The following is a 13,475-nucleotide window of genomic DNA, read 5'->3' on the forward strand; positions in this document are numbered from 1 at the left end:
CAGCTGCTTACTGGGGTTAAGCCACAGCACCTTCCATCCATGCTCAGAGGCTTGTGACTCAAATCCATTCCACAGTTCAGAAGAGCATGTAACATCAAGACTTTAAGTTATATGGATGGCTAAAGAGTTTCAAAAATGTCTGAAATATCTGCTGAATAATCCAAAAAAATTGGGCACTAATCTAGGGTTTTACCAAATTTCTGCAAGTGTAGTCATTCCCCTTTGATAGCTAATTTGACTTGTTAATTTCCAGTCTATATGCCGATATTTTACAAAGCTTGGTTCTCACTATCTTTTCACCCAGTTTTGATAACATAAATTCAGGATAAACTCGCTTAAACAAAGTTTGAGGTAGGTACAGAGACCAGAACACGGAAAAATGGAAAAATAATTGGAAAAATTGATTACTAAAAAAGTGTTGTGAAATTTTAACGTATGGTTTCAGTTAAAAATCAATTTTTATTACACCTAAACTTATTTTCCCATCACTAAAAGTGTTTTCATTAAATACAGCCTAGTATTGGGGATGGAATCTAAATAGCAAGATATTTTCTTGTTGAAGAAGCAAGTACAAGCACAGAGAGTGCCCATAACTGGTATAGAGAGCATTTGAATAAATCAGCATTGAGACATCATTGTAGGTCTTGTGGACATTTGCATTCTCAAAAATGCAGAACTCATATGATTATTACAATAAATCGAAGTGGAATTCAGAGACCTGATGAGAGCCACTGTGCTAGTCTGCGTCTCCTCTGCCAAGCAAGTGCTGCAGGTGGCATTCATACTGGATAATTTCACACATATAAAATTTAGATATCATTGCCAGGCTGTCTTCATAGGCAAGAGAGAGAAGGAAAGCACCTTCAGACATTGACTTGTGTATCTTAAACTTTTGTGTGTGGGAGGAATAAATGGACTGCCAGAGCTGCTTCTCTCCCTGTAGACTGGAGGGTGTCTAGATCCCTAAGTTAGACAAAATTTCTCTCTGCATCATACAGGCAGGTAAATGATTCTCATTCTTGGTACATGTCTACTCCACCTGTGCCAATGACAAAAATCTGAGTGATAAAAGGGGTAACCTTTCTCTTTTGAGAAACAAATGTTCAACAACAGAAAAGAACAGTTTTGCCCACCTTGAATGCTATGTGTTCCTATCTCCACCTTGCAAATCTCTCTGGTCTCTCAAGAAAACAGAATCACGTAATGCTTAAGAGAAAGGCATTTACCTTTTAGTTATGGAAAAATGTCAGCTGCAGCTGAAGCCACTTTTCCAGAAGGATACCAGTGGTAGGGGCTAACTAACACACTCCTCACAGGTTCCCTGCAGTTTACTGAAGCCTCAGAGAGCAGAGCCTCACTAAAAGAACAGAGGGATTTTTGAGGTTAGGATTATAACGTTTGTCCTTTCAAAATTGTTCAGCTTATTTTGTAAAATGGTTATAAAGCTCATGTAATTGACTCACATTTCAGATTTGGTGTCATTATTTTTCCTACTACTGCAGTAGTTTATAAAACTTTTCATCATTGCCATTGGCAAGTTGTTAGTGCTTTGTTTTTATTAAAGAGAAGATAAACCTGTGAATTATTTTAAAAGAATCATTTTATTAATAAGATTTTCTACATGTCAAATCATAAAATGTCTAGGTAGCTCATACTGCAGACAGGAAAACTGTACCAAAGTTAGTTTTATTGCCTTATACTCAGTTGCAGCATCACATAGACTGGTGGTTTTCCATCCATGCTCTCAGGACCCCGGGAGCTCCTTGACCTTCTTTAACAAGATCCGTGTCCTCTCTTTATACTATATAAATTGACATCTGTAAATCAAACCCAACTGCATTAGACAGTGCTGCAAAAACAGCTGCTTAAAGCCTCAAAAAATTGTAATGATCTTCTGGCCATGGGTTCAATGGTTATAACATCAGACACGGAGTGCAAACCACAATTTACTTTGGTGTGGGAAGTAGTACTACACAAATCAAATCACTTTTTTTTTTTTTTCTCCACAGAATTGCCAGTGTTGAGAGTGTTTAACAAAAATTAGGTGGGAGGAGACATTTGTGGAAACGCATTCACTCCTTGCTGTTTAATTGGTACTTTCTATTTCAGGACTGGGCTGCCATGGTATTCTGCCACCTACCTGCCTGAGATACAACTAAATAAATGTTAAAAATGTGAGTTCAAGGAATTGCAGACCAGGGAATTGTCACAGGAGCATGGAGCACTAACAAATGAAACTTCATCAAATCCAGTCTGACACATAGGATCCACCGTGACTGTGTTATTTACAGAAAAACCTTCCCACCCCTCTCCAGTACCCACCATCTCTTCCATGTCTTTAAGGCAGCTCTGCTTTTCATTATATTTTTGCTCAGAAAAATAAAAGTTGAAAACAATTTTAAACAAGGTAAAAGTTATTTTTGCACCAGTTCCCAGACTTCTGTAAAATAAGTAAAAGATTTTTGCAACTTGGCAGTATATATTTAAACACAATTGCATAGCTTGCCACAGTCTTATTTCTCTGAGCTCTAAGGCCATAAGGGAGTCAGGTCATCTAGTATCGCCTCTTGTATATCTCAGGCCATTACATTTCATCCGTTTCTCCCTCCACTGAACCTGGCACTTGGTGTCTTGGGGTGTGTAGTTTATGTATTCCAGAGAAAGAATTACTATGGATTTGAAAACATAAAAAAGACCATATACTTGATTTTTCTTTCTTCTAATTCTTAGGCATCCTCACAATTCAGGTGTTTTATTTATTTTTTTTTTTTCCGTGTCTTTATTTCTGACCAGGAGCTAAGGACCTAGCTAGGCTGTTTCTTTAAAGATGTTCAAGAACCTTTTGTTACTCAGTGCCCACTTGGGGATGCTTAATCAAATTACTTTAGTGTTTTTGACAAGCTAAGCAAATTCAACTGCCCAGCCCTCTCCCTCTCCTGCATTAGCTCCCTGGGAGTGCAAAGCCAGCACAAGCAGCCAGAGAGACTGTCCTGACCTCCTCCTGTCCCTCTGCTGCACTCTCCTTTCTGCCTACATAGTATTTGTGCAGCTGCGTGGTGAAAACAGGGTAAAGACTGCAAACCCAGAAAGGGTAGGCTAGCCCTTTGCAGCCAGCACTCCTGTGTATGCCAACTTCATGTGCTTGTGCAACTCTGAGATAAGGGGCGCCCTGCACAGCTCATCATTGATTTTCTCTTCCTCTCACTTTTCCCATTTCAGATTCTCCAACACCCCCCTTCACCCCCCCACAAGTGTGGGCTCAGGAGGTGAAGGCAGTGTATGAGTATCACTCTTGCTAATGCCACTTAACAAAGCAAAACCTCCTGCCTTCTGCTATTCATTATTCTCCTCTTTACATGGCCAAGGTTCTCACTCACGTTTTCCATAGCACTGTACAAGGACTCAGGTTGAATTGCTTGCACTTTATAATACTTAAATCCTTTTCAAGGTTAACTGTCTTCCGAGATGTTCATCTGCACTGATGGCAGCCTCAATTTCTTAGAAAACAGGACCGCTTCTATATATACAAATGAGTGATATATGTTTGCATTTCCCATACAGTGTGATTGTGCCTGTGTGAGTGTATAAAAATTAGTTCCATTCTCCCGGATGTTATTTAATACAGAAAATAATTTTTGAAATATTTCAACTTGCTTTTAACCATTTTCATGTTATAATGAAGGCAGAAATGGAAAATTAGGTGTCAAAGAAAGCTGGGTTTGTTTTGTGGAGAATTCATTGCATCATACATGAATACGAAAAATATTTGTTTCCTTCTCCCCTCCTCTTGTTTGAAAATTGTTGTTTATGGACTTGAATGATGAGTTTTCCCTACTGAATGCAGAAAGCAGCGTGCAGATAATACATTCACAGCAAATATTCATACCATTTTTGAAAATGTACATATAGCATTGTTGGAAATGCAGAGGATAATTTTTGTAGAGAGACTTGAAAACAAATCGCTAAGAAGGCTTACAGACCAGCACAGCACAGATGTAACTGTGAGGATGTAGGTAAAAGACAGTGTCCTTTATCTCCTCAGTTCAATCAGGCATTTCAAAATGCTGACGAAGAAACTAAAGTGACTGCTTCGTGCTCCACTTCCACAGTGAGTGAAAGGAAACAAAAAGAGCAGCTTCAGATTGCATAACCAATGACAACTGTGCCCTGTGTGATTAATGTTAGAATGCCTTTAAATCAAAAGGATTTTCTTCCCCTAGAGTTTATGGCTTGCTTTTTTATTTTTTTATTTTTTCCACCCCACTCTATTACAATTGCAATCCCTTAATTGTCTGGTTCATTAATTATTAGTCAGGTCCCTAAGACTCCCTCTAACTGGACTTTCTCTGATTGAAAGCTCTGTGAGCAGTCTTAATTTCTCTACATGGAAGCTTTTTAAAAGGCAGAACTGTGCCTAAATATTATGTAAAAGAATCTGGCCCAAGACACTGAAACTAATATTTGTATGGGGATTGTGAAGGTTTTGTTAGTCTTATAATAAAGTCCAAGGAGGAAATCAAATGTTATGCATAATTTACATGGGAAGTTGACATCTCCTAGGGCTACCTGCAACTGTATTTTGACAGAAAACGTATCCAAATTCTGGGCAGGAAAGATCTGATCAAAGGACCAGAGCTGTCCAGGTTGCTTCAAAAGAAAAATGCTATCACTGAGCTGCTAAGAAGTGAAACATTACTCCTACTCATTTCCTAGTGTATGAGTGTCCACACTGACAGAGATGGCTTTTCTTGGGACTGACCTCAGACCCTTCTTCTCATTCTGTACTTCCAAACAACCACTTTTTTTTCTTTTTTTTTTTTTTTCCCCCACAGTATTTCACGTGGAGATGCATTAGCCAGAGCATGCACATAGAAGTGTAAAATGCTTCTCCCTGACATGAAAACTATTTCATTCTTCAGAGCTAAAAAGAAAGAAATTTTACCAATTCTAGATTTAAGACTAAATGCAGATGAGAAGCACGGTTCTAACTATGTAATAATTTTGTACTGTTTCCTCTTAAAGTAATGAGATGTGATTTGTAAGTATTCTTTCTCTTTTTTTCAAATTGATAAAAAGCAGGATAATTGATAATTGAAATTAAAATAATAATTAAAAATTTACAAGACAGACAAGAGTGAGGGTTTTCTGACCTAAAGACTAATCTAATTTAATAAGACATACTGCCTCTTCCTACAAATCTTGCCTTGTTTCCTTTTTTCAAAATCTCATGTGTCACATCTAAATGTCAGGGAATAAATTCCCACAAAGACTCAAAAACGGTGAAATCCTTATTGGACCTACTGAAGTCTCTTGAGTTTCCACACTCTCAGAGATGAACTTCTCAGGAATCAACATTTTGTGGCTCACTGGCTTGAGAGTAGAAAGGCAGATGAATCTCCTCTTGTGGTGGAAATGCTTCCAAAGGGTTAAAGGTTTTGCAGCACTGTACAAATAGACACATATTGCTCCATATCACACAATGACAGCAGCCACAGCAAAAAAATGGCTTCAGTTGTTTTCTCATGGGTGATAGCTGTAGGAGGATTTGAAATTAAGAAATAATTGTAATAAATTAGAGTTTTATATTATATGTAGTTAGAATTTATCTATACACAGTGGGGCATGTCCTCTCCACTAAACCAGGCCAGTTTAAGATAAGTTAACCATAATCACAAGAAAGCAAATGCCCTACCTGAGCATGGCTATCCTTTACATATAGCCATGAAGTTTCATAACATCATGAAAAATAAGCCTTCTTTTAAGTGAACCAACCGTGTCAGTCTCCCACACTGCAAATATATCAATATTTTCAGCATCACTTGCTGGTGTGCTCAGCCGTTTGCAGCCTGGAATAGATGTGAGCACATCCTCACACAATAATTCTCATCTGGAAGATGAGACAAGACTTGCAATTAACTTCCAAGAGAAATTTAGACTGTAGATGAACTACTGGGAGTATTGAAATCCACCATCCTAATTGCCATTATGACAAATGCTTTGAAAATCAGGATGTTAAACCAATAATGTCTTTTCAACAGAAGTTAAATGTTTGAATACCTTTGGTTTGGTTTTAGTGGATAATCCTGCACGCATTTTACATGAACATTAAATTTTACACCCTGTACATAATCTCAAAGTACTTTGAGATATGGCATGCATCTCAGGCTATAGTTTTCTTTTTAAGAAAATCATCTTATTGAAATATAAGATCAAATATCATTACATCACTTCCTGAATAAAACATTTCTCATTTCCATAAATATATATAGATATATACTCAGGGTTGTTAAATTACTTTTGACACAACTCAACTCAGATCTTATCAAATACATTTTATGGTCTTTTTTCAAAGCTGCAGTAAGCTCTTGGGTTAAAAACACTGCAACTAAAAAAAAAAAATTAAATGATTTTATTGATGGAAATAAAAACCTGAGTGTCAATTAGAAAGTTCTGAAATGGAACATGGGAGAGATCAGTCATCTAAAATCTATCCAAATTATGCCAACTAGCCTGTAATCACAAAATATATAAGAAAAACTTTGCATATTATGAAAGAGAGAATGAGGATGAAAAGGTATTAAGAGCAAAATAACAAAGCAACAGCTAAAGGAAGTAATTATTTACTCTTAATAAAGATGAATCTTACTATAATAAATACCTGTCTAGTACAAATAAGTACAGAATTCCAAATTTTTTACTCAATGACTCTTTATATCTTCAGCTTCTTCCTTTGACTGTACAGGAGGACCAAAATCCATGGAAGGTGTCGCATTAGCACAGCATATATTTTATGATATATATATTTTATTTATATTTTATGTTAAATGTTGCCGTAGTGTGAATGAGAATGAAAATTATAGGTAAAATCCAGTGAAAGGGGAAGCTCCATGGGAGACTGTTGCATTAAACTTTATAATATATATAAGAGAATATTGGACTTTTTCAGCAGCATTGGTAAAACTACATGATCTTTTCGGGTGACTTATGTGATAAAGAATGCTCTAATAACTTGTGCACTTAAACAAGATTGGAAGCATGGCCTCCTGTGCATACTGAGATGGTTAACATCACTGACAGAGACAGATGTGGGAAAAATTCTTACAAAAGTCATCTTGAAGAAATGGGGGTGCATGGGAGGTTTCATGATAGGGAGATTAATTTCGTAAAAGGTAAAAAAGGATACACATAATATAACGCAAATAACGTATGAAACATCTGTAGATGAACACAAATCCTTCTACAAGTTTTAGAAAGGATAGTGATGTACATATAAGCCTTTCAGTCAGCTGGTGGCATTACAGGGAGCAGAGTGTTAGCTGATGTGACTGTGTGTCACAGTTAAAACCAACAATTCAGAGACTGAATTCAGAAATGACCCCTGTGCTACACATTGCTGCAATTTTAAATATGTGTTTACATATTAATTCTTTAACACTCTGTTCAGTAGAGTAACACGAATTTACTCGCTAACAGCATATGATTTTTTGAGAGTTTGTACTTCTTATCCCTTCATACTTACAATAGATTCAATGCTATTGTGGTGCCATACATATTTTTCAGTTGCTATTTAAACTTTTGATACTACAAATTTTCCCTTTGCTAAGGTATATATTTTTTCATCTGGAGCTAGAGTCATTTGCCCTTCTTGCAAGCATGGGAGACTGTTGGGACCCATACACATAAACTTAAATCTTTTTTTTTTTTTTTAATTGCAGAAATATCTTAAAAGAGTCTGTTACAGGAGAACAGTGTTATACACCTTGCCATTCTCTGCTCCATTGCAAAGCTTTTCTCTAGGACCTAATCTAGCATAAAGAATAAAGGCTACTTTATGCCTCAGGTTAAAAAGTGATGCTACCTGCCTCTGCTGCAGGTGCTGCAGCCCTACCTAAAGAGCTCCACATCTCACTTTTGGCTGTAACACCTTAACATGTGGTCTTGGCACCTAGGTACAAGGAACTGCAAATGGGAACAGGTGAGTATTTTCAATTCTAAGACATTCAGCAGTGAGCAGTGAATTAGTGGATTGGGGTAGATGATGCAAAATGAGATTCAATTTCATTTCATTTTTGGGAGATGAAGCTGGGAGTCACCTGATTTTCTGAAAATGATCCTCCCTTAAGGTGTTCTGAATATGACCTTAAAGGAAATTTTCTGTGGTTATTTTTTCCCCTCCTTAGATGGATGAAAAAAATAAGAACATCCATAGTTCTGGGGAAAGAACAAAAAGATATATATGCTTTTCAGTATAAGGAAATCCAGTTGTAAACATTCTTTGCCAACATCAGATGAAGCCTGGTGGATATGCCTGGAGAATACACGTAAGGAAGAAGACATCTTGGAGAATTCATAACCTACCAATATACCTTCTGAGAAGACTTTTTTCCCTACTTCATATCAATCAAAAGCACATTGGAAAGCTTGAATGGCCTGCAAGGATTCATTTCAGATACAGCTGGGCTAGAGTTTTTCAAAATCTGAAGATTAAATATTGAAATAACATTTCAGCAGTCTTCAATTTTACAGGATGTTGATATGGATAAACAGCATGACAAAGTGAGAAATGAGTTCAGGAGAGACAAGATTCCTGCCAGCAGGATTGCAAAAGCTGCTTATAGTAGGATAGCTAAACAGAAAAAAGTTAGAAATAACATAATCAGTTGCATATCAGACCTATGAACCCGTGTAAGTCTGATAGGACTGCTGTCAAAATTGTTATGCTTGGGGAATTTAATGGCAGTGTTGTGCTTGTGAATTATTACTGTGCAAAAAATAATTCATTCTGCTGCTCACTCTCACTCAGCTCTGATATGATAAACCACTGGCAGAATATGAACAGGGATTAGATTCAAGTAAAAACAGAATGAAGACAAAAAGCTGTCACCTTGGGATGAGGCAGTTTGCAATAACCAAGAACTTGCCAAATGAGACAGTCTTTGCTGCTACAGCAGTCCCTCGGCTCCCTACAGGCATCTGACAAGAAACAAATAGACACCTCTGAGTGGCCTCAACTGAAAACAAGAGTTGGAATCAATATTTAATGAGTTAGACACAACTGCTAAAATTACAAGTTTCTCAACAAGAACCATTTCTGTTGAGCTGAGCGTGAGTCCCGGAGGTAGACAGGAGCCTAGGGGAGGCTGTGGTAGTCATGCTAAAGCACATTTCTTTTCCTCTGTTCTACCATGGTTCCCTGGGCATGTCCCATTGAGGGGTAGGAGAATCAAAACTGCCAAGGTAGAGAGCAGTGTGTGAGGCTGATGAATTCATAGGGAGCTATCAGTTATGGGTGATACATTTATGGAAATATTTTTGTATTTTCATCTCTCCGTGTCTCCACAGGGTATTAAGGATGTCTATTTCCCAAAATATTTCCCAATTTCTGATAAAAAGGTCAAGCCAATGTTGTTCTACCATCAGCACAAGAGCACACCAGCAGACTTGACAGCCCTTATCACAAAGTGGCCAGCAGCAGAGAGCTGAGACCAATGCCTCAGAGCAATCTTTGAGGGACACAGACAGGAGATGGCTTGGTCTCTTTCTTGCTCTTTTCCTTATTTGTTGCCTTCCTGATCATTTCTGTCTCGTCACACTATTTCCAGTTTCTAGGGTTACAGTTCTTTCATATTGCTGCACTTCATACAATTCCTCAAATTTTCTGGACATTTGTTTGCTTCTCCATGAAACCACTGGATATATTTAAGGCAGATAGCCAATTCAGCTCAGTCTGATTTTGTTCAAGGCAAGAAATATTAACATACTACTCTCAAATAATTTGTTCTTATGAATTTAAGTCTTGGTGAAAACAAAAATTTCTATAAGGTCTGATTTTGTAATTTCCCTGTTTTGGATAAAATTGTGACCTGATGAAAAAACACATAGACTATATCTGTCTTCCTTAGTACTGTGGCTGTGACTTAGCTGCAATTCTTTGTGTTTTGTTTGTTTGGTTGGTTGGTTGGTTTTTCTGTTTGTTTGTTTGTTTATTTGCTTCTCTTTTTTTACTGTGAGTGATAACACCCATCAATTCACCAATGTAGTCAAGACTAATTAACACAGAAAAGCATGGTCACTGGTTAGTGTCCATAGATTCTTTAAAAAAGAAACTTGGTATTGAGTAAGATAGACTGATAAGATGGATGGTGTCCCTGATTCATTTGCTGCAGTACATTTTTTAGAATACAGTTATGTTGACTATCTAGAATGATCTACTGGAGCATTCAGCATCTTGCTCCTGCCCAGGAAGAGCTGGGATGCTGTGGGCAGTGTCATACCTGTTCTTCCACAGGAGTTGCAGTTTTAGCAGTGAAATTCCTGGAGCTGCAAGCCACAGGGATGGCTATTGAGGATAATCTGATAAATACAGAACACAGATTGGGGTCTAAGATGTAGTAATGACATGAAAAGGCACAATAATAGTCTCCATAATGATTGAATTATATTCAGCTTGCAAAATCAAATAGTCAAAAGCAGTAACTTTTATCAGTTCAGCTAGACTATGCAGAACTTTTCATCCTTTTCATCCCTAGTGCATTTTCACTGTGATGTAGCCTTAATTAAGTTAGCATATTTTATTGTTTCCTGTCTCATTCAATGAATAAGGCGTTACTCAATCTCTGTGTAACCTTGCTACTCATGTTATAGCCTCTGGTCTTATTCTCCACACATCAGTTAAGGCTAGACTGACTAGAAAAAAAAAGATTTCTATATGGATGTCTCTTACAGTTTAAACAGGCTATTTAAAATGTATCACAATCATCAATAAATATTGTGGTTTTGAGAGCAGGCAACATATCCACTTTGTGGATAGGTAATGGAGCAATAAGAAAATTAAGACTCAAATGACTCATTGTTCCTACTAATTTTTGGTGCCCAACTGAAATATTACACTTTGCTTTAACAGCATATTTAATGTTAATGTCTTCAAATCATGATTTCAAATTATTTTCTCTACTTGTTTTAGAAACTTTAATTCTAGTTCTTCATAGCTTGCAAACATTTATTTCTGGAGTGTTAAAATTTCATTAGCAATATATTTCTTGTGCATAATTTCCAGACAAAAGAAGTTTGAAAAAAAAATCATAATTGTTATAATACCGCATCGTGCTGACACGCACATATGTCATCAGTAAGGCTGGATGCATTGAATCTACCTCACAGACCTAACAGAATACCTGATAGTAAGAGCAATCTTTCTCTGCGTACACCTGCATTAGAGGGAGCTGGCACACTTTACCACCAGGGCTTTGCATATGTTTGCTGATGGTAGCAGGGTGGTGCTCTCAAGAAAATATCTGAAGTGCTTCATAAATATGAATTAATTTGTCTTGTGAAACTAGGCAGTATGAATCACCCCATTCTGTAGCCACGGAACTGAAAGGCAAGACAGATGACTTCTAAACTCCCCAAATTACTGAAAGTGCCCTTTAAGTTAGCAAGCCCAGTCTTAATTTTTCCAGAGCACTTACCTTTTTATATTTTCTACTCACTTCAAATGTATTTCTTCATTTTCTTTAGTGTGTGGTCTCAGCCACTAATCTTTACTTGTATATTTATTAAATATTAAAAACTGATAGAAGTTGCCAGCCAGTGCTATAAACCTGGTTACCAAAGAGAGTCAGTCAGTAAGAGGGAACACTGCAGTTTTGAAGATTCTCAGAGATGATGGTAGCTGTGAATCTGCCTAGCATCAGCAATGCTCAGTCATGTTACAGATCTTCATGGTCAAACCAGGACCTTTTCAGGTTGGTAAGAGCTTTCTGGCTCCCAGCCTCTCCCAAAAGGCTCTCAGGTGATTTCTGTTATCAGAAATTCTGTATTCCCCTTGTTAACAGCAGCAGAAATCCTGAAGAAGTAGGTATTTGTTCTTCAGTTGTTTTCCCTTCCTCCTCTTACCCCCTTCTCCAGAATTTAGACCAAATATATCTTACCCATTTGCAAATAGCTCACATCCTGCTTTTGACAAAAGCTTAAGATCACTATAGGATGAAACACCAGTTTGCTGTGGGTAGGGTGTTTTACTTTAAAAATGTAATAACTTCAGTGTAACTTTTAAGTCCTGACTTTGAAGGGATGTAAGAACGATCTTCACAATATTTTAAAATGAACAGTGACAAATCAAGGTTGAAAGTTCTCTTTAAGAATTAATTATATATTTTAAATAAATCATATTACAGCTGAAAGACTTTTGTAATGGGCGCATCTGAGGCAGAATTCTCAGTCTTTTTAAACACTGATGAAACTCAAAGGACATTATGGGAAATGGACAGAACTGGAAAAGTATTGTCACACTGAAGAACTGAGATCTTCCAGCCACAAAAATCAAGTAATATGGTCATCAAAGTGAGAGAGAAGTACTTTCCTCCTGCGTATAAGCTCAAATTAATAAGTAATTCATTAAAATAAATTAATAAAATTGAAATTAACTGAGTTTTGAATCTAATCACACCATCTAATAAAGGAGTCATGAAAGAAAAGAGCTGCACCAGCCTAATTAGAGAAAGCAAGAGCATAATCTGCCCTTGCCCTCAACTAGCTAGCACCCATCACAGATGCTCATGTTCACCTCTGCACACAATGACAACTGGACAGAGAACAAAAAACACAGCAAAAGTAAGCAACCACCCACCCAACAGTGCTCTTTAGTCATCCAGGGCTTGAATGAGTTGGCTGAAGCTTTACCAGAGAATTCAATTTTCATTTTCATAATTTTAATGAGAGACTGACAGGCTGTTGTAGCTTCAAACTTTAACGGTTTGGCCTTGTATGTAGGAGCTTATGTATTCCAGAAGATAGCCTACATAAACAGGGAAGCAGTGGATTTAAATATAAACTTCACTGGAACTTCAACCTTCCTGAATACCTATTAATTTGCTCATCTCAGGAGAGCTGCCTGAATTCCTTATTTTACTCAGATAATTTAACTGTTTTCTTCAGTTTCACAGGATATAGATAATGAAAGACATTGTCCTTCATTGGTGAACTGTTAAGGATATTCTCCATTTAATCACAGCAAGCATCAGGACATTTTATGCAATTATTTTGTCCAGTTTAAGCTCTTTTTCTTCTCTGTTATTATCTAGGACAGGACTATTTCTCTAAATCATTGCTGATTAGGGGAGTCAGACACTTTGCTCACCCCTTGCAAGAAAGTGTTATCCTCAAAAGTGCAATCTGTATGTGAAACTTTCCATGGATAAAGAAAATACCATTGCTTATGCTATAGCCTATGTTTTATTTTCACCTTTATCCTTTTTCCTGCCTGAAGTCTGTTGGACCTGCAGGCTTGTGTCTCTGAGCAGAAATACCAGTGGCTGTAGGTATTAGAGGCTCACTCTGCAGAGCAGCCCACTAGAAAAGCTGGCAGAGCTCTCTGGCCCTGCCACCACCAGAGTTTCTCAAAACTGAGATGTTTACAAAACATTTCCATTTTAACAGACTGGAGGATTTCCCTGTAGCTCTGGAAGACTGCCAAT

At 37.3% G+C, this 13,475-nt stretch overlaps 1 long non-coding RNA gene across 2 annotated transcripts; it reads right to left on the reverse strand.

The window, feature by feature from the left end:
- Nucleotides 1-3,885: 3,885 nt before the first annotated feature.
- On the reverse strand, nucleotides 3,886-12,638 carry LOC310897393. 2 transcript variants are annotated; one of them, XR_014582310.1, is made up of 4 exons: nucleotides 11,469-12,638; nucleotides 10,275-10,353; nucleotides 8,885-8,973; nucleotides 3,886-5,533 (listed from the first exon to the last, which is right to left on the reverse strand). It is a non-coding gene; the product is annotated as an uncharacterized lncRNA (long non-coding RNA). The 2 variants fall into 2 exon arrangements; XR_014582311.1 differs by lacking the exon at nucleotides 8,885-8,973 and having other exon boundaries at nucleotides 11,469-12,395.
- Nucleotides 12,639-13,475: the final 837 nt, after the last annotated feature.

Source organism: Anser anser (genome assembly GCF_964211835.1).
Source record: "Anser anser genome assembly, chromosome: 3".
NCBI classification, from domain to species: Eukaryota; Metazoa; Chordata; class Aves; order Anseriformes; family Anatidae; genus Anser; species Anser anser.